We start from the raw sequence: 20,505 nt of genomic DNA on the forward strand, positions 1-20,505 counted from the left end.
CCACACACTTGTTTCTTTCACGCACAACTATTTTAAAGTTTAAATATTTGGACAGCTATATTCTAGTTCCACGAGGCAAATTAATTGACATGGTAGGATCGTCCAAGATTTAAACTCGGATTGTAGGATTCAGAGTCCTGAGTGATATCCTTTACAGCATAGAACCCTGTACTCAATACTCTGTGACGGGTTCAGATTTTACTGTCCTTGGTTCACCGGAAAAACAGATAAAATATTGTCTGGCCAGAGACGGTATCAACTACCAGGCACTCATAGTATGCATTTACCGTAGGCTAGCCATTCGTGCGTAACAAGAGTGCTTATCGACTCCCACCCACTTGTTTCTTTCACGCACAACTATTTTAAAGTTGACAAGGGAGGAGTGTGTCACTGCAAAATCTAGGTAGGTCCTACCGAGATTTGAACTCGGATCGCAGAATTCAGAGTACTGAGTGCTAACCATTACACCATAGAACCCTGTAGACTTCTGATTTTCATGTCATTTGTACACCGGATAAACAGCAGATTATGAGATTATTGGTTGGCCATGTGAATAATTCAGCACAAAAAATAGGAAGGTTCTATCGAGATTTGAACTCGGATCACTGGATTCAAAGTCCAGAGTGCTAAACATTACACCATAGAACCATATTCTAAATCAACATGGAAATTGAAAAAAAAATAATTCTGCGTTTAATTAGCAACAGCGGACTGTCGTTCCTTCACGTGTTGCAAATACTTTCAACTGACAACAATATTTGGACAGCTATATTCGAGTTCCACGAGGCAAATTAATTGACATGGTAGGATCGTCCAAGATTTAAACTCGGATTTTCGGATTCAGAGTCCTGAGTGATAACCTTTACAGCATAGAACCCTGTACTCAATACTCTCTGACGGGTTCAGATTTTACTGTCCTTGGTTCACCGGAAAAACAGATCAAATATTGTCTGGCCAGAAACGGTATCAACTACCAGGCACTCATAGTATGCATTTACCGTAGGTTAGCCATTCGTGCGTAAATAAGAGTGCTTATCGACTCCCACCCACTTGTTTCTTTCACGCACAACTATTTTAAAGTTGACAAGGGAGGAGTGTGTCACTGCAAAATCAAGGTAGGTCCTACCGAGATTTGAACTCGGATCGCAGGATTCAGAGTCCTGAGTGCTAACCATTACACCATAGAACCCTATACAGAGTAATTATTGTAGACTTCCGATTTTCATGTCATTTGTACACCGGATAAACAGCAGATTATGAGATTATTGGTTGGCCATGTGAATAATTCAGCACAAAAAATAGGAAGGTTCTACCGAGATTTGAACTCTGATCACTGGATTCAAAGTCCAGAGTGCTAACCATTACACCATAGAACCATATTCTAAATCAACATGGAAATTGAAAAAAAAATAATTCTGCGTTTAATTAGCAACAGCGGACTGTCGTTCCTTCACGTGTTGCAAATACTTTCAACTGACAACAATATTTGGACAGCTATATTCTAGTTCCACGAGGCAAATTAATTGACATGGTAGGATCGCCCAAGATTTAAACTCGGATTGTAGGATTCAGAGTCCTGAGTGATAACCTTTACAGCATAGAACCCTGTACTCAATACTCTGTGACGGGTTCAGATTTTACTGTCCTTGGTTCACCGGAAAAACAGATAAAATATTGTCTGGCCAGAAACGGTATCAACTACCAGGCACTCATAGTATGCATTTACCGTAGGCTAGCCATTCGTGCGTAACAAGAGTGCTTATCGACTCCCACCCACTTGTTTCTTTCACGCACAACTATTTTAAAGTTGACAAGGGAGGAGTGTGTCACTGCAAAATAAAGGTAGGTCCTACCGAGATTTGAACTCGGATAGCAGGATTCAGAGTCCTGAGTGCTAACCATTACACCATAGAACCCTATACAGAGTAATTATTGTAGACTTCTGATTTTCATGTCATTTGTACACCGGATAAACAGCAGATTATGAGATTATTGGTTGGCCATGTGAATAATTCAGCACAAAAAATAGGAAGGTTCTATCGAGATTTGAACTCGGATCACTGGATTCAAAGTCCAGAGTGCTAACCATTACACCATAGAACCATATTCTAAATCAACATGGAAATTGAAAAAAAAATAATTCTGCGTTTAATTAGCAACAGCGGACTGTCGTTCCTTCACGTGTTGCAAATACTTTCAACTGACAACAATATTTGGACAGCTATATTCTAGTTCCACGAGGCAATTAATTGACATGGTAGGATCGTCCAAGATTTCAAGATTTAAACTCGGATTGTAGGATTCAGAGTCCTGAGTGATATCCTTTACAGCATAGAACCCTGTACTCAATACTCTGTGACGGGTTCAGATTTTACTGTCCTTGGTTCACCGGAAAAACAGATCAAATATTGTCTGGCCAGAAACGGTATCAACTACCAGGCACTCATAGTATGCATTTACCGTAGGCTAACCATTTGTGCGTAACAAGAGTGCTTATCGACTCCCACCCACTTGTTTCTTTCACGCACAACTATTTTAAAGTTGACAAGGGAGGAGTGTAATTAAGGAGGCAATTAATTGACATGGTAGGATCGTCCAAGATTTAAACTCGGATTGTAGGATTCAGAGTCCTGAGTGATATCCTTTACAGCATAGAACCCTGTACTCAATACTCTGTGACGGGTTCAGATTTTACTGTCCTTGGTTCACCGGAAAAACAGATCAAATATTGTCTGGCCAGAAACGGTATCAACTACCAGGCACTCATAGTATGCATTTACCGTAGGCTAGCCATTCGTGCGTAACAAGAGTGCTTATCGACTCCCACCCACTTGTTTCTTTCACGCACAACTATTTTAAAGTTGACAAGGGAGGAGTGTGTCACTGCAAAATCAAGGTAGGTCCTACCAAGATTTGAACTCGAATCACAGGATTCAGAGTCCTGAGTGCTAACCATTACACCATAGAACCCTATACAAGTAATTATTGTAGACTTCCGATTTTCATGTCATTTGTACACCGGATAAACAGCAGATTATGAGATTATTGGTTGGCCATGTGAAAAAATCAGCACAAAAAATAGGAAGGTTCTACCGAGATTTGAACTCGGATCACTGGATTCAAAGTCCAGAGTGCTAACCATTACACCATAGAACCATATTCTAAATCCACATGGAAATTGAAAAAAAAAAAATCTGTGTTTAATTAGCAACAGTGGACTGTCGTTCCTTCACGTGTTGCAAATACTTTCAACTGACAACAATATTTGGACAGCTATATTCTAGTTCCACGAGGCAAATTAATTGACATGGTAGGATCGTCCAAGATTTAAACTCGGATTGTAGGATTCAGAGTCCTGAGTGATATCCTTTACAGCATAGAACCCTGAACTCAATACTCTGTGACGGGTTCAGATTTTACTGTCCTTGGTTCACCGGAAAAACAGATCAAATATTGTCTGGCCAGAAACGGTATCAATTACCAGGCACTCATAGTATGCATTTACCGTAGGCTAGCCATTCGTGCGTGACAAGAGTGCTTATCGACTCCCACCCACTTGTTTCTTTCACACACAACTATTTTAAAGTTGACAAGGGAGGAGTGTGTCACTGCAAAATCAAGGTAGGTCCTACCGAGATTTGAACTCGGATCACAGGATTCAGAGTCCTGAGTGCTAACCATTACACCATAGAACCCTATACAGAGTAATTATTGTAGACTTCCGATTTTCCTGTCATTTGTACACCGGATAAACAGCAGATTATGAGATTATTGTTTGGCCATGTGAATAATTCAGCACAAAAAATAGGAAGGTTCTACCGAGATTTGAACTCGGATCACTGGATTCAAAGTCCAGAGTGCTAACCATTACACCATAGAACCATATTCTAAATCCACATGGAAATTGAAAAAAAAAAAATCTGTGTTTAATTAGCAACAGTGGACTGTCGTTCCTTCACGTGTTGCAAATACTTTCAACTGACAACAATATTTGGACAGCTATATTCTAGTTCCACGAGGCAAATTAATTGACATGGTAGGATCGTCCAAGATTTAAACTCGGATTGTAGGATTCAGAGTCCTGAGTGATAACCTTTACAGCATAGAACCCTGTACTCAATACTCTGTGACGGGTTCAGACTCTGTGACGGGTTCAGATGCATTTACCGTAGGCTAGCCATTCGTGCGTAACAAGAGTGCTTATCGACTCCCACCCACTTGTTTCTTTCACGCACAACTATTTTAAAGTTGACAAGGGAGGAGTGTGTCACTGCAAAATCAAGGTAGGTCCTACCAAGATTTGAACTCGAATCACAGGATTCAGAGTCCTGAGTGCTAACCATTACACCATAGAACCCTATACAAGTAATTATTGTAGACTTCCGATTTTCATGTCATTTGTACACCGGATAAACAGCAGATTATGAGATTATTGGTTGGCCATGTGAAAAAATCAGCACAAAAAATAGGAAGGTTCTACCGAGATTTGAACTCGGATCACTGGATTCAAAGTCCAGAGTGCTAACCATTACACCATAGAACCATATTCTAAATCCACATGGAAATTGAAAAAAAAAAAATCTGTGTTTAATTAGCAACAGTGGACTGTCGTTCCTTCACGTGTTGCAAATACTTTCAACTGACAACAATATTTGGACAGCTATATTCTAGTTCCACGAGGCAAATTAATTGACATGGTAGGATCGTCCAAGATTTAAACTCGGATTGTAGGATTCAGAGTCCTGAGTGATATCCTTTACAGCATAGAACCCTGAACTCAATACTCTGTGACGGGTTCAGATTTTACTGTCCTTGGTTCACCGGAAAAACAGATCAAATATTGTCTGGCCAGAAACGGTATCAATTACCAGGCACTCATAGTATGCATTTACCGTAGGCTAGCCATTCGTGCGTGACAAGAGTGCTTATCGACTCCCACCCACTTGTTTCTTTCACACACAACTATTTTAAAGTTGACAAGGGAGGAGTGTGTCACTGCAAAATCAAGGTAGGTCCTACCGAGATTTGAACTCGGATCACAGGATTCAGAGTCCTGAGTGCTAACCATTACACCATAGAACCCTATACAGAGTAATTATTGTAGACTTCCGATTTTCCTGTCATTTGTACACCGGATAAACAGCAGATTATGAGATTATTGTTTGGCCATGTGAATAATTCAGCACAAAAAATAGGAAGGTTCTACCGAGATTTGAACTCGGATCACTGGATTCAAAGTCCAGAGTGCTAACCATTACACCATAGAACCATATTCTAAATCCACATGGAAATTGAAAAAAAAAAAATCTGTGTTTAATTAGCAACAGTGGACTGTCGTTCCTTCACGTGTTGCAAATACTTTCAACTGACAACAATATTTGGACAGCTATATTCTAGTTCCACGAGGCAAATTAATTGACATGGTAGGATCGTCCAAGATTTAAACTCGGATTGTAGGATTCAGAGTCCTGAGTGATAACCTTTACAGCATAGAACCCTGTACTCAATACTCTGTGACGGGTTCAGATTTTACTGTCCTTGGTTCACCGGAAAAACAGATCAAATATTGTCTGGCCAGAAACGGTATCAACTACCAGGCACTCATAGTATGCATTTACCGTAGGCTAGCCATTCGTGCGTAACAAGAGTGCTTATCGACTCCCACCCACTTGTTTCTTTCACACACAACTATTTTAAAGTTGACAAGGGAGGAGTGTGTCACTGCAAAATCAAGGTAGGTCCTACCGAGATTTGAACTCGGATCGCAGGATTCAGAGTCCTGAGTGCTAACCATTACACCATAGAACCCTATACAGAGTAATTACTGTAGACTTCCGATTTTCCTGTCATTTGTACACCGGATAAACAGCAGATTATGAGATTATTGTTTGGCCATGTGAATAATTTAGCACAAAAAATAGGAAGGTTCTACCGAGATTTGAACTCGGATCACTGGATTCAAAGTCCAGAGTGCTAACCATTACACCATAGAACCATATTCTAAATCCACATGGAAATTGAAAAAAAAAAATCTGTGTTTGATTAGCAACAGTGGACTGTCGTTCCTTCACGTGTTGCAAATACTTTCAACTGACAACAATATTTGGACAGCTATATTCTAGTTCCACGAGGCAAATTAATTGACATGGTAGGATCGTCCAAGATTTAAACTTGGATTGTAGGATTCAGAGTCCTGAGTGATATCCTTTACAGCATAGAACCCTGTACTCAATACTCTGTGACGGGTTCAGATTTTACTGTCCTTGGTTCACCGGAAAAACAGATCAAATATTGTCTGGCCAGAAACGGTATCAACTACCAGGCACTCATAGTATGCATTTACCGTAGGCTAGCCATTCGTGCGTAACAAGAGTGCTTATCGACTCCCACCCACTTGTTTCTTTCACACACAACTATTTTAAAGTTGACAAGGGAGGAGTGTGTCACTGCAAAATCAAGGTAGGTCCTACCGAGATTTGAACTCGGATCGCAGGATTCAGAGTCCTGAGTGCTAACCATTACACCATAGAACCCTATACAGAGTAATTATTGTAGACTTCCGATTTTCCTGTCATTTGTACACCGGATAAACAGCAGATTATGAGATTATTGTATGGCCATGTGAATAATTCAGCACAAAAAATAGGAAGGTTCTACCGAGATTTGAACTCGGATCACTGGATTCAAAGTCCAGAGTGCTAACCATTACACCATAGAACCATATTCTAAATCCACATGGAAATTGAAAAAAAAAAAAATCTGTGTTTAATTAGCAACAGTGGACTGTCGTTCCTTCACGTGTTGCAAATACTTTCAACTGACAACAATATTTGGACAGCTATATTCTAGTTCCACGAGGCAAATTAATTGACATGGTAGGATCGTCCAAGATTTAAACTCGGATTGTAGGATTCAGAGTCCTGAGTGATAACCTTTACAGCATAGAACCCTGTACTCAATACTCTGTGACGGGTTCAGATTTTACTGTCCTTGGTTCACCGGAAAAACAGATCAAATATTGTCTGGCCAGAAACGGTATCAACTACCAGGCACTCATAGTATGCATTTACCGTAGGCTAGCCATTCGTGCGTAACAAGAGTGCTTATCGACTCCCACCCACTTGTTTCTTTCACACACAACTATTTTAAAGTTGACAAGGGAGGAGTGTGTCACTGCAAAATCAAGGTAGGTCCTACCGAGATTTGAACTCGGATCGCAGGATTCAGAGTCCTGAGTGCTAACCATTACACCATAGAACCCTATACAGAGTAATTATTGTAGACTTCCGATTTTCCTGTCATTTGTACACCGGATAAACAGCAGATTATGAGATTATTGTATGGCCATGTGAATAATTCAGCACAAAAAATAGGAAGGTTCTACCGAGATTTGAACTCGGATCACTGGATTCAAAGTCCAGAGTGCTAACCATTACACCATAGAACCATATTCTAAATCCACATGGAAATTGAAAAAAAAAAAATCTGTGTTTAATTAGCAACAGTGGACTGTCGTTCCTTCACGTGTTGCAAATACTTTCAACTGACAACAATATTTGGACAGCTATATTCTAGTTCCACGAGGCAAATTAATTGACATGGTAGGATCGTCCAAGATTTAAACTCGGATTGTAGGATTCAGAGTCCTGAGTGATAACCTTTACAGCATAGAACCCTGTACTCAATACTCTGTGACGGGTTCAGATTTTACTGTCCTTGGTTCACCGGAAAAACAGATCAAATATTGTCTGGCCAGAAACGGTATCAACTACCAGGCACTCATAGTATGCATTTACCGTAGGCTAGCCATTCGTGCGTAACAAGAGTGCTTATCGACTCCCACCCACTTGTTTCTTTCACACACAACTATTTTAAAGTTGACAAGGGAGGAGTGTGTCACTGCAAAATCAAGGTAGGTCCTACCGAGATTTGAACTCAGATCGCAGGATTCAGAGTCCTGAGTGCTAACCATTACACCATAGAACCCTATACAGAGTAATTACTGTAGACTTCCGATTTTCCTGTCATTTGTACACCGGATAAACAGCAGATTATGAGATTATTGTTTGGCCATGTGAATAATTCAGCACAAAAAAATAGGAAGGTTCTACCGAGATTTGAACTCGGATCACTGGATTCAAAGTCCAGAGTGCTAACCATTACACCATAGAACCATATTCTAAATCCACATGGAAATTGAAAAAAAAAAAATCTGTGTTTAATTAGCAACAGTGGACTGTCGTTCCTTCACGTGTTGCAAATACTTTCAACTGACAACAATATTTGGACAGCTATATTCTAGTTCCACGAGGCAAATTAATTGACATGGTAGGATCGTCCAAGATTTAAACTCGGATTGTAGGATTCAGAGTCCTGAGTGATATCCTTTACAGCATAGAACCCTGTACTCAATACTCTGTGACGGGTTCAAATTTTACTGTCCTTGGTTCACCGGAAAAACAGATCAAATATTGTCTGGCCAGAAACGGTATCAACTACCAGGCACTCATAGTATGCATTTACCGTAGGCTAGCCATTCGTGCGTAACAAGAGTGCTTATCGACTCCCACCCACTTGTTTCTTTCACGCACAACTATTTTAAAGTTGACAAGGGAGGAGTGTGTCACTGCAAAATCAAGGTAGGTCCTACCGAGATTTGAACTCGGATCGCAGGATTCAGAGTCCTGAGTGCTAACCATTACACCATAGAACCCTATACAGAGTAATTACTGTAGACTTCCGATTTTCATGTCATTTGTACACCGGATAAACAGCAGATTATGAGATTATTGTTTGGCCATGTGAATAATTCAGCACAAAAAATAGGAAGGTTCTACCGAGATTTGAACTCGGATCACTGGATTCAAAGTCCAGAGTGCTAACCATTACACCATAGAACCATATTCTAAATCCACATGGAAATTGAAAAAAAAAAAAAATCTGTGTTTAATTAGCAACAGTGGACTGTCGTTCCTTCACGTGTTGCAAATACTTTCAACTGACAACAATATTTGGACAGCTATATTCTAGTTCCACGAGGCAAATTAATTGACATGGTAGGATCGTCCAAGATTTAAACTCGGATTGTAGGATTCAGAGTCCTGAGTGATATCCTTTACAGCATAGAACCCTGTACTCAATACTCTGTGACGGGTTCAGATTTTACTGTCCTTGGTTCACCGGAAAAACAGATCAAATATTGTCTGGCCAGAAACGGTATCAACTACCAGGCACTCATAGTATGCATTTACCGTAGGCTAGCCATTTGTGCGTAACAAGAGTGCTTATCGACTCCCACCCACTTGTTTCTTTCACGCACAACTATTTTAAAGTTGACAAGGGAGGAGTGTGTCACTGCAAAATCAAGGTAGGTCCTACCGAGATTTGAACTCGGATCGCAGGATTCAGAGTCCTGAGTGCTAACCATTACACCATAGAACCCTATACAGAGTAATTACTGTAGACTTCCGATTTTCATGTCATTTGTACACCGGATAAACAGCAGATTATGAGATTATTGTTTGGCCATGTGAATAATTCAGCACAAAAAATAGGAAGGTTCTACCGAGATTTGAACTCGGATCACTGGATTCAAAGTCCAGAGTGCTAACCATTACACCATAGAACCATATTCTAAATCCACATGGAAATTGAAAAAAAAAAAATCTGTGTTTAATTAGCAACAGTGGACTGTCGTTCCTTCACGTGTTGCAAATACTTTCAACTGACAACAATATTTGGACAGCTATATTCTAGTTCCACGAGGCAAATTAATTGACATGGTAGGATCGTCCAAGATTTAAACTCGGATTGTAGGATTCAGAGTCCTGAGTGATATCCTTTACAGCATAGAACCCTGTACTCAATACTCTGTGACGGGTTCAGATTTTACTGTCCTTGGTTCACCGGAAAAACAGATCAAATATTGTCTGGCCAGAAACGGTATCAACTACCAGGCACTCATAGTATGCATTTACCGTAGGCTAGCCATTCGTGCGTAACAAGAGTGCTTATCGACTCCCACCCACTTGTTTCTTTCACGCACAACTATTTTAAAGTTGACAAGGGAGGAGTGTGTCACTGCAAAATCAAGGTAGGTCCTACCGAGATTTGAACTCGGATCGCAGGATTCAGAGTCCTGAGTGCTAACCATTACACCATAGAACCCTATACAGAGTAATTATTGTAGACTTCCGATTTTCCTGTCATTTGTACACCGGATAAACAGCAGATTATGAGATTATTGTTTGGCCATGTGAATAATTCAGCACAAAAAATAGGAAGGTTCTACCGAGATTTGAACTCGGATCACTGGATTCAAAGTCCAGAGTGCTAACCATTACACCATAGAACCATATTCTAAATCCACATGGAAATTGAAAAAAAAAAAATCTGTGTTTAATTAGCAACAGTGGACTGTCGTTCCTTCACGTGTTGCAAATACTTTCAACTGACAACAATATTTGGACAGCTATATTCTAGTTCCACGAGGCAAATTAATTGACATGGTAGGATCGTCCAAGATTTAAACTCGGATTGTAGGATTCAGAGTCCTGAGTGATATCCTTTACAGCATAGAACCCTGTACTCAATACTCTGTGACGGGTTCAGATTTTACTGTCCTTGGTTCACCGGAAAAACAGATCAAATATTGTCTGGCCAGAAACGGTATCAACTACCAGGCACTCATAGTATGCATTTACCGTAGGCTAGCCATTCGTGCGTAACAAGAGTGCTTATCGACTCCCACCCACTTGTTTCTTTCACGCACAACTATTTTAAAGTTGACAAGGGAGGAGTGTGTCACTGCAAAATCAAGGTAGGTCCTACCGAGATTTGAACTCGGATCGCAGGATTCAGAGTCCTGAGTGCTAATCATTACACCATAGAACCCTATACAGAGTAATTATTGTAGACTTCCGATTTTCCTGTCATTTGTACACCGGATAAACAGCAGATTATGAGATTATTGTTTGGCCATGTGAATAATTCAGCACAAAAAATAGGAAGGTTCTACCGAGATTTGAACTCGGATCACTGGATTCAAAGTCCAGAGTGCTAACCATTACACCATAGAACCATATTCTAAATCCACATGGAAATTGAAAAAAAAAAAAAATCTGTGTTTAATTAGCAACAGTGGACTGTCGTTCCTTCACGTGTTGCAAATACTTTCAACTGACAACAATATTTGGACAGCTATATTCTAGTTCCACGAGGCAAATTAATTGACATGGTAGGATCGTCCAAGATTTAAACTCGGATTGTAGGATTCAGAGTCCTGAGTGATATCCTTTACAGCATAGAACCCTGTACTCAATACTCTGTGACGGGTTCAGATTTTACTGTCCTTGGTTCACCGGAAAAACAGATCAAATATTGTCTGGCCAGAAACGGTATCAACTACCAGGCACTCATAGTATGCATTTACCGTAGGCTAGCCATTCGTGCGTAACAAGAGTGCTTATCGACTCCCACCCACTTGTTTCTTTCACGCACAACTATTTTAAAGTTGACAAGGGAGGAGTGTGTCACTGCAAAATCAAGGTAGGTCCTACCGAGATTTGAACTCGGATCGCAGGATTCAGAGTCCTGAGTGCTAACCATTACACCATAGAACCCTATACAGAGTAATTACTGTAGACTTCCGATTTTCATGTCATTTGTACACCGGATAAACAGCAGATTATGAGATTATTGTTTGGCCATGTGAATAATTCAGCACAAAAAATAGGAAGGTTCTACCGAGATTTGAACTCGGATCACTGGATTCAAAGTCCAGAGTGCTAACCATTACACCATAGAACCATATTCTAAATCCACATGGAAATTGAAAAAAAAAAAATCTGTGTTTAATTAGCAACAGTGGACTGTCGTTCCTTCACGTGTTGCAAATACTTTCAACTGACAACAATATTTGGACAGCTATATTCTAGTTCCACGAGGCAAATTAATTGACATGGTAGGATCGTCCAAGATTTAAACTCGGATTGTAGGATTCAGAGTCCTGAGTGATATCCTTTACAGCATAGAACCCTGTACTCAATACTCTGTGACGGGTTCAGATTTTACTGTCCTTGGTTCACCGGAAAAACAGATCAAATATTGTCTGGCCAGAAACGGTATCAACTACCAGGCACTCATAGTATGCATTTACCGTAGGCTAGCCATTCGTGCGTAACAAGAGTGCTTATCGACTCCCACCCACTTGTTTCTTTCACGCACAACTATTTTAAAGTTGACAAGGGAGGAGTGTGTCACTGCAAAATCTAGGTAGGTCCTACCGAGATTTGAACTCGGATCGCAGGATTCAGAGTCCTGAGTGCTAACCATTACACCATAGAACCCTATACAGAGTAATTATTGTAGACTTCCGATTTTCATGTCATTTGTACACCGGATAAACAGCAGATTATGAGATTATTGGTTGGCCATGTGAATAATTCAGCACAAAAAATAGGAAGGTTCTACCGAGATTTGAACTCGGATCATTGGATTCAAAGTCCAGAGTGCTAACCATTACACCATAGAACCATATTCTAAATCCACATGGAAATTGAAAAAAAAAAATCTGTGTTTAATTAGCAACAGTGGACTGTCGTTCCTTCACGTGTTGCAAATACTTTCAACTGACAACAATATTTGGACAGCTATATTCTAGTTCCACGAGGCAAATTAATTGACATGGTAGGATCGTCCAAGATTTAAACTCGGATTGTAGGATTCAGAGTCCTGAGTGATAACCTTTACAGCATAGAACCCTGTACTCAATACTCTGTGACGGGTTCAGATTTTACTGTCCTTGGTTCACCGGAAAAACAGATCAAATATTGTCTGACCAGAAACGGTATCAACTACCAGGCACTCATAGTATGTATTTACCGTAGGCTAGCCATTCGTGCGTAACAAGAGTGCTTATCGACTCCCACCCACTTGTTTCTTTCACGCACAACTATTTTAAAGTTGACAAGGGAGGAGTGTGTCACTGCAAAATCAAGGTAGGTCCTACCGAGATTTGAACTCGGATCACTGGATTCAAAGTCCAGAGTGCTAACCATTACACCATAGAATCATATTCTAAATCCACATGGAAATTGAAAAAAAAAAATCTGTGTTTAATTAGCAACAGTGGACTGTCGTTCCTTCACGTGTTGCAAATACTTTCAACTGACAACAATATTTGGACAGCTATATTCGAGTTCCACCAGGCAAATTAATTGACATGGTAGGATCGTCCAAGATTTAAACTCGGATTGTAGGATTCAGAGTCCTGAGTGATAACCTTTACAGCATAGAACCCTGTACTCAATACTCTGTGACGGGTTCAGATTTTACTGTCCTTGGTTCACCGGAAAAACAGATAAAATATTGTCTGACCAGAAACGGTATCAACTACCAGGCACTCATAGTATGCATTTACCGTAGGCTAGCCATTTGTGCGTAACAAGAGTGCTTATCGACACCCACCCACTTGTTTCTTTCACGCACAACTATTTTAAAGTTGACAAGGGAGGAGTGTGTCACTGCAAAATCAAGGTAGGTCCTACCGAGATTTGAACTCGGATCACTGGATTCAAAGTCCAGAGTGCTAACCATTACACCATAGAATCATATTCTAAATCCACATGGAAATTGAAAAAAAAAAATCTGTGTTTAATTAGCAACAGTGGACTGTCGTTCCTTCACGTGTTGCAAATACTTTCAACTGACAACAATATTTGGACAGCTATATTCTAGTTCCACGAGGCAAATTAATTGACATGGTAGGATCGTCCAAGATTTGAACTCGGATCGCAGGATTCAGAGTCCTGAGTGCTAACCATTACACCATAGAACCCTATACAGAGTAATTATTGTAGACTTCCGATTTTCATGTCATTTGTACACCGGATAAACAGCAGATTATGAGATTATTGGTTGGCCATGTGAATAATTCAGCACAAAAAATAGGAAGGTTCTACCGAGATTTGAACTCGGATCATTGGATTCAAAGTCCAGAGTGCTAACCATTACACCATAGAACCATATTCTAAATCCACATGGAAATTGAAAAAAAAAAATCTGTGTTTAATTAGCAACAGTGGACTGTCGTTCCTTCACGTGTTGCAAATAATTTCAACTGACAACAATATTTGGACAGCTATATTCTAGTTCCACGAGGCAAATTAATTGACATGGTAGGATCGTCCAAGATTTAAACTCGGATTGTAGGATTCAGAGTCCTGAGTGATAACCTTTACAGCATAGAACCCTGTACTCAATACTCTGTGACGGGTTCAGATTTTACTGTCCTTGGTTCACCGGAAAAACAGATCAAATATTGTCTGACCAGAAACGGTATCAACTACCAGGCACTCATAGTATGTATTTACCGTAGGCTAGCCATTCGTGCGTAACAAGAGTGCTTATCGACTCCCACCCACTTGTTTCTTTCACGCACAACTATTTTAAAGTTGACAAGGGAGGAGTGTGTCACTGCAAAATCAAGGTAGGTCCTACCGAGATTTGAACTCGGATCACAGGATTCAGAGTCCTGAGTGCTAACCATTACACCATAGAACCCTATACAAGTAATTATTGTAGACTTCCGATTTTCATGTCATTTGTACACCGGATAAACAGCAGATTATGAGATTATTGGTTGGCCATGTGAATAATTCAGCACAAAAAATAGGAAGGTTCTACCGAGATTTGAACTCGGATCACTGGATTCAAAGTCCAGAGTGCTAACCATTACACCATAGAACCATATTCTAAATCCACATGGAAATTGAAAAAAAAAAATCTGTGTTTAATTAGCAACAGTGGACTGTCGTTCCTTCACGTGTTGCAAATACTTTCAACTGACAACAATATTTGGACAGCTATATTCGAGTTCCACCAGGCAAATTAATTGACATGGTAGGATCGTCCAAGATTTAAACTCGGATTGTAGGATTCAGAGTCCTGAGTGATATCCTTTACAGCAGGGGTGTCAAAGTCAAATGGACGGAGGGCCAAATAAAAAAATCAGCTACAAGACGAGGGCCGGACTGTTCGAATGTTCATTGAAAAATTTTTAAATGACGCATATAGTCTAGTGAACCTAATTGAACCTACTGAAAACCTAACAAATATATTACAATATGATCAGATAAATAAAGCAATATTTTCTTATGGCTCTGTCAGTAATCTTTAATTTTCAACAGACACAAAAGACAAATTTCCTTTATATAAATATCCCCATAACATGAACATTAAATGAAAGAAACCGGCATTCAAGGCACCATCAGTAGACTATATTTTCTATTTTAGCAAAAGTGGGCTAAATTTACTTCAAAGAAAAAACAATAATAGCAATTTTCTATCATCCACTCAACTGAAATATTTTTAAAATATAATTGGATTGAAATACAAAAAAATAAAGTGCAAAAATCTATTAATCAAAAACAACACTTTGTTTAAGGAGAAGTAACATGCAGTGAAAACAAATATTACATTTTAACTTTTAAACTTGAACTGAGTAAAAACTCTAAATATGTGATTGCACAGTAATGTTCACTTGTTTGAGGTTGAGGGTGATACTTGGTGGTGTCCCATCTTTTCCACAAGTTCATCAATGTTCGGGGTAAGGCTCTGAGCTGAAGAAATCCTCAGAATTGAGTGGAGGTGTTCAGCAGTAAGTCGACTTCTGTGTGATGTTTTGTTCAGGTTCATCAAAGAAAACAGTTGTTCACACAGGTATGTGCTGCCAAACATAGACAACGTTTGAGCAGCCTGGATGCGCAGCTGGGGCATTGTGCCGGGGAGGAAACGGGCGAACTCCGCAGCACCCACTGCCGCATATTTTGCCCTCAGTGCATCATTGCATTGGAGGTCAATCAACTCCATTTGGAGGTTTGGTGGTGAGCTTTCCACGTCAACAGCAAATGGGTTACCGAGCAGTTCCAACCTGCTTTTTTGTGCTTCAAAGTCAGCAAATCGGCGTCGAAAGTCAGCGGCAAGCATACCTATTTTATCAGCCAACTGTGTGCTCGGGAACGCACTGGTAGAGAGCTTCTCTTTCATGGTCTGGCAGCTGGGAAAGTGGCTCAAATTTTCTTTCCGCATCTGCGTCTCCCACAGAGTCAGTTTGGTTTTAAATGCCTTCACTGTACTGTACATATCAGAGATGACACGATCCCGACCCTGCAGCTGCAAGTTTATTGCATTCAGATGACTCGTAATGTCACACAGAAAAGCCATTTCACACAGAAACATTTCGTCTCGGAGTTGTGTTGTGTCTTTCCCTTTGCTGTCCAAGAACAGACAAATCTCCTCACGAAGCTCGAAACATCTTTGAAGCACCTTTCCCTGGCTTAGCCATCGCACCTCTGTGTGATAAGGCAAATCACCATGCTCCGTTTCTAACTCCGTCAGAAATGCCTTGAACTGGCGGTGATTCAAACCTTTGGCTCTGATAAAGTTAACTGTGCGCGTGATGATGCTCATTACATGCTCCATTTTCAAGGCTTTACCGCACAACGCTTCCTGGTGTATGATACAATGATAAGCTGTCAGCTCACCTGTCGCGTTTTCCTCTTGCATCTTTTCCCGTATCTTCGCCACCAGTCCGCTCCTGTGTCCACACATCGCAGGTGCTCCGTCGGTTGTCAAACCCACGAGTTTTTCCCAAGGCAGCTCCATCTCATTTACACATCTTGACACCTCTTCATACAAATCATGCCCCGTAGTTGTGCCATGCATAGGACGTAAAGCCAAAAACTCCTCTGTCACGCTTAGGTTGGAGTCCACTCCGCGGATGAAAATTGACAACTGGGCAATGTCAGAAATGTCGGTGCTCTCATCCACAGCCAAGGAATATGCAATAAAATCTTTTCCCTTTTTCACAAGCTGCTCTTTTAGATTGATGGACAACTGGTCTACTCTCTCGGCAATGGTGTTTCTGCTCAGACTCACATTTAAAAAGAGTTGCCTTTTTTCTGGGCAAACTTCGTCACAAACTTTAATCATGCAGTTTTTGATGAAATCCCCCTCCGTAAATGGCCGGGCTGATTTAGCGATCTCTTCTGCCAAAATAAAACTGGCCTTGACAGTTGCGTCCGCGTGTGTGTCCGCGTGTTTCGTTTCATAATGTCGTCTCAGATTATACTCTTTCAGTACCGCCACACTTTCTCCACACAGAAGACACACAGGTTTTCCAGCTACCTTCGTGAACATATACTCCGACTCCCACCTTGTTTGAAACCCCCGGTTCTCAGTATCCACCTTCCGTTTTGCCATTTTTGATGGGTATCTGAAAGTTAATTTTACTGTGATGCTGACGACTGCTGTGCCAATAAATATTGAAATGAAGCAGCCTACTGCTCGGTGCGTCACCTTTGCATTGTGGGAAATGTAGTATTGGTGCGTGTAAAAGATCTGCGGGCTGCCGGCTTGCTGCGGGCCGGTTCTAATAATAAATCAAGATCATCCCAGGGGCCGTAAAAAACCTTCTTGCGGGCCGGATGTGGCCCGCGGGCCTTGACTCTGACATATGTGCTTTACAGCATAGAACCCTGTACTCAATACTCTGTGACGGGTTCAGATTTTACTGTCCTTGGTTCACCGGAAAAACAGATAAAATATTGTCTGACCAGAAACGGTATCAACTACCAGGCACTCATAGTATGCATTTACCGTAGGCTAGCCATTTGTGCGTAACAAGAGTGCTTATCGACTCCCACCCACTTGTTTCTTTCACGCACAACTATTTTAAAGTTGACAAGGGAGGAGTGTGTCACTGCAAAATCAAGGTAGGTCCTACCGAGATTTGAACTCAGATCGCAGGATTCAGAGTCCTGAGTGCTAACCATTACACCATAGAACCCTATACAGAGTAATTATTGTAGACTTCCGATTTTCATGTCATTTGTACACCGGATAAACAGCAGATTATGAGATTATTGGTTGGCCATGTGAATAATTCAGCACAAAAAATAGGAAGGTACTACCGAGATTTGAACTCGGATCACTGGATTCAAAGTCCAGAGTGCTAACCATTACACCATAGAACCATATTCTAAATCCACATGGAAATTGAAAAAAAAAAATCTGTGTTTAATTAGCAACAGTGGACCGTCGTTCCTTCACGTGTTGCAAATACTTTCAACTGACAACAATATTTGGACAGCTATATTCGAGTTCCACCAGGCAAATTAATTGACATGGTAGGATCGTCCAAGATTTAAACTCGGATTGTAGGATTCAGAGTCCTGAGTGATAACCTTTACAGCATAGAACCCTGTACTCAATACTCTGTGACGGGTTCAGATTTTACTGTCCTTGGTTCACCGGAAAAACAGATAAAATATTGTCTGACCAGAAACGGTATCAACTACCAGGCACTCATAGTATGCATTTACCGTAGGCTAGCCATTTGTGCGTAACAAGAGTGCTTATCGACTCCCACCCACTTGTTTCTTTCACGCACAACTATTTTAAAGTTGACAAGGGAGGAGTGTGTCACTGCAAAATCAAGGTAGGTCCTACCGAGATTTGAACTCGGATCGCAGGATTCAGAGTCCTGAGTGCTAACCATTACACCATAGAACCCTATACAGAGTAATTATTGTAGACTTCCGATTTTCATGTCATTTGTACACCGGATAAACAGCAGATTATGAGATTATTGGTTGGCCATGTGAATAATTCAGCACAAAAAATAGGAAGGTTCTACCGAGATTTGAACTCGGATCACTGGATTCAAAGTCCAGAGTGCTAACCATTACACCATAGAACCATATTCTAAATCCACATGGAAATTGAAAAAAAAAAATCTGTGTTTAATTAGCAACAGTGGACTGTCGTTCCTTCACGTGTTGCAAATACTTTCAACTGACAACAATATTTGGACAGCTATATTCGAGTTCCACCAGGCAAATTAATTGACATGGTAGGATCGTCCAAGATTTAAACTCGGATTGTAGGATTCAGAGTCCTGAGTGATAACCTTTACAGCATAGAACCCTGTACTCAATACTCTGTGACAGGTTCAGATTTTACTGTCCTTGGTTCACCGGAAAAACAGATATAATATTGTCTGACCAGAAACGGTATCAACTACCAGGCACTCATGGTATGCATGTACCGTAGGCTAGCCATTTGTGCGTAACAAGAGTGCTTATCGACTCCCACCCACTTGTTTCTTTCACGCACAACTATTTTAAAGTTGACAAGGGAGGAGTGTGTCACTGCAAAATCAAGGTAGGTACTACTGAGATTTGAACTCGGATCTCAGGATTCAGAGTCCTGAGTGCTAACCATTACACCATAGAACCCTATATAGAGTAATTATTGTAGACTTCCGATTTTCATGTCATTTGTACACCGGATAAACAGCAGATTATGAGAATATTGGTTGGCCATGTGAATAATTCAGCACAAAAAATAGGAAGGTTCTACCGAGATTTGAACTCGGATCACTGGATTCAAAGTCCAGAGTGCTAACCATTACACCATAAAACCATATTCTAAATCCACATGGAAATTGAAAAAAAAAATCTGTGTTTAATTAGCAACAGTGGACTGTCGTTCCTTCACGTGTTGCAAATACTTTCAACTGACAACAATATTTGGACAGCTATATTCTAGTTCCACGAGGCAAATTAATTGACATGGTAGGATCGTCCAAGATTTAAACTCGGATCGCAGGATTCAGAGTCCTGAGTGATATCCTTTACAGCATAGAACCCTGTACTCAATACTCTGTGACGGGTTCAGATTTTACTGTCCTTGGTTCACCGGAAAAACAGATAAAATATTGTCTGGCCAGAAACGGTATCAACTACCAGGCATTTACCGTAGGCTAGCCATTCGTGCGTAACAAGAGTGCTTATCGACTCCCACCCATTTGTTTCTTTCACACACAACTATTTTAAAGTTGACAGGGGAGGAGTGTGTCACTGCAAAATCAAGGAAGGTCCTACCGAGATTTGAACTCGGATCGCAGGATTCAGAGTCCTGAGTGCTAACCATTACACCATAGAACCATATTCTAAATCAACATGGAAATTGAAAAAAAAATAATTCTGCGTTTAATTAGCAACAGCGGACTGTCGTTCCTTCACGTGTTGCAAATACTTTCAACTGACAACAATATTTGGACAGCTATATTCTAGTTCCACGAGGCAAATTAATTGACATGGTAGGATCGTCCAAGATTTAAACTTGGATTGTAGGATTCAGAGTCCTGAGTGATATCCTTTACAGCATAGAACCCTGTACTCAATACTCTGTGACGGGTTCAGATTTTACTGTCCTTGGTTCACCGGAAAAACAGATAAAATATTGTCTGGCCAGAAACGGTATCAACTACCAGGCACTCATAGTATGCATTTACTGTAGGCTAGCCATTTGTGCGTAACAAGAGTGCTTATCGACTCCCACCCACTTGTTTCTTTCACGCACAACTATTTTAAAGTTGACAAGGGAGGAGTGTGTCACTGCAAAATCTAGGTAAGTCCTACCGAGATTTGAACTCGGATC

At 40.5% G+C, this 20,505-nt stretch overlaps 47 non-coding genes across 47 annotated transcripts in view; all 47 read right to left on the bottom strand.

Annotated features, from left to right (window-relative positions):
- Window positions 1–405: 405 nt before the first annotated feature.
- On the bottom strand, window positions 406–477 carry trnaq-cug. Its single transcript has one exon. It is a non-coding gene; the product is annotated as a tRNA-Gln (tRNA).
- A 99-nt stretch (window positions 478–576) lies between these two features.
- trnaq-uug lies at window positions 577–648 on the bottom strand. The gene has a single exon. It is a non-coding gene; the product is annotated as a tRNA-Gln (tRNA).
- Window positions 649–1,117: 469 nt separating this feature from the next.
- trnaq-cug lies at window positions 1,118–1,189 on the bottom strand. Its single transcript has one exon. It is a non-coding gene; the product is annotated as a tRNA-Gln (tRNA).
- A 115-nt stretch (window positions 1,190–1,304) lies between these two features.
- trnaq-uug lies at window positions 1,305–1,376 on the bottom strand. The gene has a single exon. It is a non-coding gene; the product is annotated as a tRNA-Gln (tRNA).
- Window positions 1,377–1,844: 468 nt separating this feature from the next.
- Window positions 1,845–1,916, bottom strand: trnaq-cug. The gene has a single exon. It is a non-coding gene; the product is annotated as a tRNA-Gln (tRNA).
- A 115-nt stretch (window positions 1,917–2,031) lies between these two features.
- trnaq-uug lies at window positions 2,032–2,103 on the bottom strand. The gene has a single exon. It is a non-coding gene; the product is annotated as a tRNA-Gln (tRNA).
- A 795-nt stretch (window positions 2,104–2,898) lies between these two features.
- trnaq-cug lies at window positions 2,899–2,970 on the bottom strand. Its single transcript has one exon. It is a non-coding gene; the product is annotated as a tRNA-Gln (tRNA).
- Window positions 2,971–3,084: 114 nt separating this feature from the next.
- On the bottom strand, window positions 3,085–3,156 carry trnaq-uug. Its single transcript has one exon. It is a non-coding gene; the product is annotated as a tRNA-Gln (tRNA).
- Window positions 3,157–3,623: 467 nt separating this feature from the next.
- trnaq-cug lies at window positions 3,624–3,695 on the bottom strand. The gene has a single exon. It is a non-coding gene; the product is annotated as a tRNA-Gln (tRNA).
- A 115-nt stretch (window positions 3,696–3,810) lies between these two features.
- On the bottom strand, window positions 3,811–3,882 carry trnaq-uug. The gene has a single exon. It is a non-coding gene; the product is annotated as a tRNA-Gln (tRNA).
- A 403-nt stretch (window positions 3,883–4,285) lies between these two features.
- Window positions 4,286–4,357, bottom strand: trnaq-cug. Its single transcript has one exon. It is a non-coding gene; the product is annotated as a tRNA-Gln (tRNA).
- Window positions 4,358–4,471: 114 nt separating this feature from the next.
- Window positions 4,472–4,543, bottom strand: trnaq-uug. The gene has a single exon. It is a non-coding gene; the product is annotated as a tRNA-Gln (tRNA).
- Window positions 4,544–5,010: 467 nt separating this feature from the next.
- Window positions 5,011–5,082, bottom strand: trnaq-cug. Its single transcript has one exon. It is a non-coding gene; the product is annotated as a tRNA-Gln (tRNA).
- A 115-nt stretch (window positions 5,083–5,197) lies between these two features.
- Window positions 5,198–5,269, bottom strand: trnaq-uug. Its single transcript has one exon. It is a non-coding gene; the product is annotated as a tRNA-Gln (tRNA).
- Window positions 5,270–5,736: 467 nt separating this feature from the next.
- Window positions 5,737–5,808, bottom strand: trnaq-cug. Its single transcript has one exon. It is a non-coding gene; the product is annotated as a tRNA-Gln (tRNA).
- A 115-nt stretch (window positions 5,809–5,923) lies between these two features.
- On the bottom strand, window positions 5,924–5,995 carry trnaq-uug. The gene has a single exon. It is a non-coding gene; the product is annotated as a tRNA-Gln (tRNA).
- A 466-nt stretch (window positions 5,996–6,461) lies between these two features.
- trnaq-cug lies at window positions 6,462–6,533 on the bottom strand. Its single transcript has one exon. It is a non-coding gene; the product is annotated as a tRNA-Gln (tRNA).
- A 115-nt stretch (window positions 6,534–6,648) lies between these two features.
- On the bottom strand, window positions 6,649–6,720 carry trnaq-uug. Its single transcript has one exon. It is a non-coding gene; the product is annotated as a tRNA-Gln (tRNA).
- A 468-nt stretch (window positions 6,721–7,188) lies between these two features.
- Window positions 7,189–7,260, bottom strand: trnaq-cug. Its single transcript has one exon. It is a non-coding gene; the product is annotated as a tRNA-Gln (tRNA).
- Window positions 7,261–7,375: 115 nt separating this feature from the next.
- Window positions 7,376–7,447, bottom strand: trnaq-uug. Its single transcript has one exon. It is a non-coding gene; the product is annotated as a tRNA-Gln (tRNA).
- Window positions 7,448–7,914: 467 nt separating this feature from the next.
- On the bottom strand, window positions 7,915–7,986 carry trnaq-cug. The gene has a single exon. It is a non-coding gene; the product is annotated as a tRNA-Gln (tRNA).
- Window positions 7,987–8,102: 116 nt separating this feature from the next.
- On the bottom strand, window positions 8,103–8,174 carry trnaq-uug. Its single transcript has one exon. It is a non-coding gene; the product is annotated as a tRNA-Gln (tRNA).
- Window positions 8,175–8,641: 467 nt separating this feature from the next.
- trnaq-cug lies at window positions 8,642–8,713 on the bottom strand. The gene has a single exon. It is a non-coding gene; the product is annotated as a tRNA-Gln (tRNA).
- Window positions 8,714–8,828: 115 nt separating this feature from the next.
- Window positions 8,829–8,900, bottom strand: trnaq-uug. Its single transcript has one exon. It is a non-coding gene; the product is annotated as a tRNA-Gln (tRNA).
- A 469-nt stretch (window positions 8,901–9,369) lies between these two features.
- Window positions 9,370–9,441, bottom strand: trnaq-cug. The gene has a single exon. It is a non-coding gene; the product is annotated as a tRNA-Gln (tRNA).
- A 115-nt stretch (window positions 9,442–9,556) lies between these two features.
- On the bottom strand, window positions 9,557–9,628 carry trnaq-uug. Its single transcript has one exon. It is a non-coding gene; the product is annotated as a tRNA-Gln (tRNA).
- Window positions 9,629–10,095: 467 nt separating this feature from the next.
- trnaq-cug lies at window positions 10,096–10,167 on the bottom strand. The gene has a single exon. It is a non-coding gene; the product is annotated as a tRNA-Gln (tRNA).
- A 115-nt stretch (window positions 10,168–10,282) lies between these two features.
- Window positions 10,283–10,354, bottom strand: trnaq-uug. Its single transcript has one exon. It is a non-coding gene; the product is annotated as a tRNA-Gln (tRNA).
- Window positions 10,355–10,821: 467 nt separating this feature from the next.
- Window positions 10,822–10,893, bottom strand: trnaq-cug. The gene has a single exon. It is a non-coding gene; the product is annotated as a tRNA-Gln (tRNA).
- A 115-nt stretch (window positions 10,894–11,008) lies between these two features.
- Window positions 11,009–11,080, bottom strand: trnaq-uug. The gene has a single exon. It is a non-coding gene; the product is annotated as a tRNA-Gln (tRNA).
- Window positions 11,081–11,549: 469 nt separating this feature from the next.
- trnaq-cug lies at window positions 11,550–11,621 on the bottom strand. Its single transcript has one exon. It is a non-coding gene; the product is annotated as a tRNA-Gln (tRNA).
- A 115-nt stretch (window positions 11,622–11,736) lies between these two features.
- trnaq-uug lies at window positions 11,737–11,808 on the bottom strand. The gene has a single exon. It is a non-coding gene; the product is annotated as a tRNA-Gln (tRNA).
- Window positions 11,809–12,275: 467 nt separating this feature from the next.
- On the bottom strand, window positions 12,276–12,347 carry trnaq-cug. Its single transcript has one exon. It is a non-coding gene; the product is annotated as a tRNA-Gln (tRNA).
- A 115-nt stretch (window positions 12,348–12,462) lies between these two features.
- On the bottom strand, window positions 12,463–12,534 carry trnaq-uug. The gene has a single exon. It is a non-coding gene; the product is annotated as a tRNA-Gln (tRNA).
- A 466-nt stretch (window positions 12,535–13,000) lies between these two features.
- trnaq-uug lies at window positions 13,001–13,072 on the bottom strand. Its single transcript has one exon. It is a non-coding gene; the product is annotated as a tRNA-Gln (tRNA).
- A 466-nt stretch (window positions 13,073–13,538) lies between these two features.
- On the bottom strand, window positions 13,539–13,610 carry trnaq-uug. The gene has a single exon. It is a non-coding gene; the product is annotated as a tRNA-Gln (tRNA).
- Window positions 13,611–13,952: 342 nt separating this feature from the next.
- On the bottom strand, window positions 13,953–14,024 carry trnaq-uug. Its single transcript has one exon. It is a non-coding gene; the product is annotated as a tRNA-Gln (tRNA).
- A 466-nt stretch (window positions 14,025–14,490) lies between these two features.
- trnaq-cug lies at window positions 14,491–14,562 on the bottom strand. The gene has a single exon. It is a non-coding gene; the product is annotated as a tRNA-Gln (tRNA).
- Window positions 14,563–14,676: 114 nt separating this feature from the next.
- On the bottom strand, window positions 14,677–14,748 carry trnaq-uug. The gene has a single exon. It is a non-coding gene; the product is annotated as a tRNA-Gln (tRNA).
- Window positions 14,749–17,776: 3,028 nt separating this feature from the next.
- Window positions 17,777–17,848, bottom strand: trnaq-cug. Its single transcript has one exon. It is a non-coding gene; the product is annotated as a tRNA-Gln (tRNA).
- A 115-nt stretch (window positions 17,849–17,963) lies between these two features.
- On the bottom strand, window positions 17,964–18,035 carry trnaq-uug. Its single transcript has one exon. It is a non-coding gene; the product is annotated as a tRNA-Gln (tRNA).
- Window positions 18,036–18,501: 466 nt separating this feature from the next.
- Window positions 18,502–18,573, bottom strand: trnaq-cug. The gene has a single exon. It is a non-coding gene; the product is annotated as a tRNA-Gln (tRNA).
- A 115-nt stretch (window positions 18,574–18,688) lies between these two features.
- trnaq-uug lies at window positions 18,689–18,760 on the bottom strand. Its single transcript has one exon. It is a non-coding gene; the product is annotated as a tRNA-Gln (tRNA).
- Window positions 18,761–19,226: 466 nt separating this feature from the next.
- Window positions 19,227–19,298, bottom strand: trnaq-cug. Its single transcript has one exon. It is a non-coding gene; the product is annotated as a tRNA-Gln (tRNA).
- A 115-nt stretch (window positions 19,299–19,413) lies between these two features.
- trnaq-uug lies at window positions 19,414–19,485 on the bottom strand. The gene has a single exon. It is a non-coding gene; the product is annotated as a tRNA-Gln (tRNA).
- A 452-nt stretch (window positions 19,486–19,937) lies between these two features.
- Window positions 19,938–20,009, bottom strand: trnaq-cug. Its single transcript has one exon. It is a non-coding gene; the product is annotated as a tRNA-Gln (tRNA).
- A 468-nt stretch (window positions 20,010–20,477) lies between these two features.
- trnaq-cug overlaps window positions 20,478–20,505 on the bottom strand; it is a 72-nt gene continuing 44 nt past the window's right edge. The window contains exon 1 of the tRNA in view: window positions 20,478–20,505. This exon is cut by the window's right edge and continues 44 nt beyond it. This is a non-coding gene — a tRNA (tRNA-Gln).

This window comes from Oncorhynchus mykiss, chromosome 19, assembly GCF_013265735.2.
Source record: "Oncorhynchus mykiss isolate Arlee chromosome 19, USDA_OmykA_1.1, whole genome shotgun sequence".
Taxonomy (NCBI): domain Eukaryota; kingdom Metazoa; phylum Chordata; class Actinopteri; order Salmoniformes; family Salmonidae; genus Oncorhynchus; species Oncorhynchus mykiss.